Here is a 5,668-nt window from a genome sequence, read left to right on the forward strand (position 1 = left end):
AAAGGCTCAAAATTGGTACTAAAGGTGAAATATAAATAGGATAATTTTTTGGCCCTGGATGTGTTCCAAACAGCGTCTTAGGTCATCCCTAAAGATCTCAACATATATAAATTTAATCCACCGAACAAACACAAATTCAACCATTTATCATTCATAATAGCATGCTCGTTTCCTTGTATTTTCTATATCACTTGGTACGAATGATATCTAAATACCTATTTACAGTATAACATATAGAACTTTAGTAGCCAAATAATTAAAAATTTAAAATCACCTATCATCATGCCAAACTTATTCATACACACAAGCAACCTATGCACATGCCCCTAACCAATCACTTGTATTTTTACAAGCTCAAGTACACAACAAACAAGAGAAATCAAAGAAAATGTAAAAATATGAAGCAAATTTTCGATGTTACCCCCCACACTTTATTTGACACATTCTCCTCAATGTGTAGCCCATCAAAAGATAAGGAAAAAAGTTACCCGATTGATCATGATTACTTGAAATCCTATAGGTGGGTGCTTCCTCCTTTGATTGTTGAAAGTTTGAATTTGTTCATGTTTCTTTCGTGTCGAGTTCCTACATAGAAAAATTAAACAAAATGCAACAAAACTAAAAGAAAATCTACTTATTAATCCTACTCCTACAATGTCTAAATTAAAATCATTCAAAAATTAATACAAGTCTTTTAAATAAAATAAAATAAAAATCGTTCAACCAGCCTCCTCATTGTCCATCTCCTCATCCTCCTCTTCTTCTCTTTCTCCTTTCTCTTCCCTTTCTTGTGCTTCTTCATCATGTTCCATATTCATTGGACCGAACATGCCAGGTGTATAATTCAGGACTCGTATGTTATTTTTCCTAGTAAACTATTCAAAAATTGGTCCCGATTCTTGCATCCATTGAATCATTCAATCAAAATTTGGATAATTGTTCTCACCAATGTCTTGTTGAGCTCGTGCGAACCTTTGTGACGAGGTGGGTGTAGCTATCATTTCTTACTGTCGCTTATTCCCGTCTTTGATTTATTTTGGCTCGTAGCATGATGTATTGTTGGAACAAGGTATCTCCGATAATACTTTGTGATGGTTTTAATGACTACTTAATGTAGGTCATGGGTACACCCGCGTTTTTGCACAAAGCCGTCACTAGATGGGGAAAGAACACTCCCACCTTTTGGCTACTAATGCATCTTCCCATGTTCTAGTGGATCTATTTGTCAACACACACCCTCTTTTTCTACAAAGTAGCTTAGAGTAAAATTGCTCTAAAGGTATTAATATTAGAAACATTTAAAGCAGGTACAAGTCATGTGCAAATGAATTAAATTCACATTTTAGCCTCAAGAAACATAATGGCTTAATGAAAATATACTGGGATATTAGTACCTATGTGATACTTCCATTCACCGCTTCCCTCAGTTAAAAAGTTTATAATATTATCCATATCTACGTCTCTAAAATATTCTAAATCAGTTTCATCAATGAAATCATCCTCATAGTATGGAACATTATAAAAGTCGTAAATTATTCTAGGGGTTACTTTCACCTCTTTTCATCGGACAAGTACTGTATCCCATATATGACCTTCAGCATTTCTAGACTCGTGGTTCCGTAGAGATGCATAGAACTCTTGAACAACAAGGAGCACATCATTAACCTTTGGGATCGCCCAAAAACAGTCCCAACGATGATATCTGACCAAAGGCCATATTTCATTACATAAAATCATCGATGGATCAAATCCCCTCACTAGAATAAATGTTTTCCTTGAAGTTCATTAAAATTGTTTTCAACATTCCTATTCGAAAAAGTAGAGGGATTTTGATCCATCGATGGTTCTGTTTCTATTGTTCGCCTTACTTTTCTAGGATGCATAATGCTTCAATCCTAATGAATTGCTAAATACTAACTCAATAGAACAGTAAAAAGTTTGAGTTTAGGAACTCTTAATCTTTAATGTATAGTTAGAGTTTGTTTGAATTCCTTTCTTGCCCGTGATGTCCTCATTTCGTGTTCCACCGCGTTTGTGAAAGGAAATTTGGAAATTTAGAGGTTTAAGATTTAGGGGATGTTAATAGATTTGAGAGAGATTAAGGGGGTAGAGGTTTAAGCAGTGTTTTAATTAGGAGTAAATAGAAGTTTAAGTTGTAAGATAGGGTTTTAAAGGGTTAAAAATTAGGTAAAATTAATGTTTAAGTTGTCGGGATACGCAATGGGTCAAGTCAACCCTGTAGAAAATTGTAGCAATGTCGCGGCACAGGGGTTTTATGTTGCCACACATTTGCCAGTTTGGAGAATCTTAAGGGCTGTCTGCTACGTCGCGACTTGTTGTTTTGATGTCGTGATGGCGACTCTTTTTCGGCCCAAAACTCCATCTTAAGGATGTTTTAATCTAAAGATAAACCTATATCAAATAAAATATAAAATCTAAACTATGCGGTTAGTTAAGTATACAATAATTTACAAATATCATGCAACAATTCACAAATTTTAAGTTATACTGCCAGATTTATCCAACAATATGGTAAATTCACCCATGGATGATTTTTTTATTCTATCAATATTGGTCGATCGTCCGTCTTGCCATTCTGCCCTTGCTCGTTTGTCCCGTTCTTTGAACCTATTATTCTTTCTGCATTCATAAAAGGAAACATTTCCCTTGATTTGGGAACGTCATAAATAGAAAATTTTTGGAATGCTCCCTTAATTTCCTCCTACTTTCCTCTTTCGGCTGATAACCACATTTGAAGGTTTTAGTCTTACCATTTATTTTCATTGTCAACTTATTTTTCTCTAAATCAATGGTGGATCTAGAAGTGGCATGAAAGGTCTTCCTATTACGATTGATATCTCATGATCTTCCTAAAAGTCAAGTACTACAAAATCCTCAGGAATAATAAAGCTTCACACCTTGACTAACATATCTTCTAGTACCCTCTTCGAGTGTACTGAAGACCTATCAGCCAATTGTAATGTTATGTGAGTTGCTTTAAGATTCCCTAATCCGAGTTTTTTAAAAATTGATAAGAGCATTAAATTAATACTAGCTCCTAAATCGCATAGGGCTCTATTAAAGTGAGTACTTCTTATTTCTATGGGAATGGTAAAATTGCCCAGGTAGTTCACTTTTCACGGTACTTGTCTAGAAATAAATACATTACAGGAAGCACTTGAATTAATTTGTTCTCCTACCTTGATTTTCTTATGCCTTGCCATCATCTCGTTTAAAAACTTGGGGCACTTGGAAACCTTCTCAATTAACTCGATCAAGGGTAGGTTAACATTTAAGGTTTTAAACAAATTAAAAAAACTTTCAAATTCATCCTCATCCTGCTTTTGCCTTTCTTCTAATCTTCATGGATATGAGGCTTTCGTGATTTTGGCATCTTTAAATGCCTCTTTTCCCGCCTTAGCCGTTGGTGCATTCTCCTCTTTTGGTTCAAGTTTGTCTTCTAATTCTAAGGAATTGTCATGAGGTTTATCAGTTACCTCTAAGGTAGGTATTTCTAGGCTATTCAGTACCTTGCCCGATCTGAGTGCTAAAGCTTTCACATGCTCTTTACCTTCCCTCCATGGATTATCTTCCGTGCTACTAGGGATGCTTGAGCCAATTTGCCTTCTGATATCACCCATCATGCTCATCAGTTGGCTCATTTAACCCTCGAGCTTAGTCAATGTTGTTGAATTGGTGCACTCAGATTGCACTTGTTTAACATCTGTTCTCATTGAATAGATCTTTTCCTTAATTCTATCCAGACGCTGACCGCATGCAGTATGGTCACTTGGGTTGGTTCTGTCCTGGGTTTCTGTAAATAAGTAGGTTGGTAATTACTATTTTTAACTTAATTTGAATTGTTACGTCCTCCTTGGTTTCCTCTTCATTTCAAGTTCAGGTGATCCCTCTAACCGAGATTATATGTATTCAAATAAGGGTTTCCACCCCAATTCCTAATGTATTTCACATCCTCGGCAGGATTGTTGATATAATGGAAGAGTGACTTGTCTCATCCATACATAGACGGTGTAAGAGTAGATTCAATACAGTTTAATCTATCCATTATCTGCTAATACTTATCATCCTTTTGAATAGCTTTGACCATAGCGATTTTCTGGCCATATGTAACATGTCTGATTGGCCACTGATAGGAGTTTAATGCCATATTTTCAATAATTTCATACGCATCCTCATACGTCCTATTCATAAGGGCTCCTGCTACTACTCCGTCTAGTCTAGATCATGCATTTTCATCCAACCCATTATAAAATACCTGCAGTCGCATCCACTCAGGGAATCCTTCTTACGAACATTTTTGAATGAACATTTTGAAGCGCTCGCATGCCTCATAGAAACTTTCTCCCTCCATCTATCTAAAGATGGCAATCTCTCTTCTTAGCTAAACTACTTTCCTAATCGAAAATAACTTTTGTAAGAACTTTCCAGCGAGTTCATACCACACCGTGATAAATCCTAGTGCCTATGAGTCCAACCAAGAAATGATATTATCAATCAAAGAAAAGGGGAACAACCAAAGACGAAGAGCGTAATCAGTGACCCCATTATACTTAAAAGTATCACAAAGTTGGAGAAATCGTTTAAATGCTTATTAGGGTCCTCTGTCATAGTTCTCTAAAATTATAGATTATTTTGGAACATTTGTATCATTGTTGGTTTGACCTCAAAATTATTGGCTGTAATCACCGGGCTTGCTATACTTTCCTGAACCATGTCTAGGCTTGGTAGGGAATAATCCCTTAGAGTCCTCTCATTCCGAGCCATCTGCACATTTTTAGGTAACTGTGGTGCTGGTGGGTCTCCTACCGCATTACTGTCAGCGTCACAAAATAATAGATTATTACGTGGTACTTTAACTGCAACTGGTGGTGGTGGATCTTGTATTTTCTACTGTAGTTGGCGATTTCTTCTGATTATTCTTTCTAGATATGTGGTTACTACAATAGGTGTGCCTCTACTGCGAGTCATATACCAAACCTAAAAGGAAGAGATTAGTAAAATAAAATAAAATCATATATATAATTGAGAAATTTCCTAATTATTCTTTCAACAGCGAAAATTAAAATCAATCTAGTGATGTTACCTCCTCGATAATGACGCTAACAACTAGACTGCCTTCGGATGTCCTAACGTCCAGACTGTGAATACTAGAATAAAATAGAGTTATGAGGCGGTATTCACAAGTATATGGGTCGAGTTGTAATATATATTTTACAACGAAGCAGGTGAGTACTCCGAGAATCGTACTCAAGGGAGGCGAGTACTAAATCAATCTTAACCTAAACAATTAAAGACTTAATTAATACTTAAAAGTCAGTTATAGCACGGAAGTAAAATAAAAGATAATTTTAGGGTTTCTTAAATAAAGTAAAATAACTTAAAAGAATTAAATTTCAAGAGATATAAAGAATAAAGTGAATCAAATCTAAAGATGAGTAATTAGCTCGCTTCAGCAATCCCAATCAACTGTTGTCTAGTGTCCCTCATCAACCAAGTAGCCGCTACCCTAGCAGGATTTCCCGATCTTCCACTAACATAAAGAGTCAACAAAAACTACTTATCTTCTGACCTCATAGTCCAAACTAGTTTGGGGTCAAGTTGTTCATGGATGGGAAATACCAATTTTGGGTTAATTCTCACCTTGATA

General features: G+C 35.8%; 1 pseudogene; it reads left to right on the forward strand.

The window, feature by feature from the left end:
• The first annotated feature begins 4,306 nt into the window (after positions 1-4,306).
• On the forward strand, positions 4,307-4,405 carry LOC121220597 (uncharacterized; annotated as a pseudogene).
• The last annotated feature ends 1,263 nt before the right edge of the window (positions 4,406-5,668 follow it).

This window comes from Gossypium hirsutum, chromosome D08, assembly GCF_007990345.1.
Source record: "Gossypium hirsutum isolate 1008001.06 chromosome D08, Gossypium_hirsutum_v2.1, whole genome shotgun sequence".
Classification (NCBI taxonomy): Eukaryota; Viridiplantae; Streptophyta; class Magnoliopsida; order Malvales; family Malvaceae; genus Gossypium; species Gossypium hirsutum.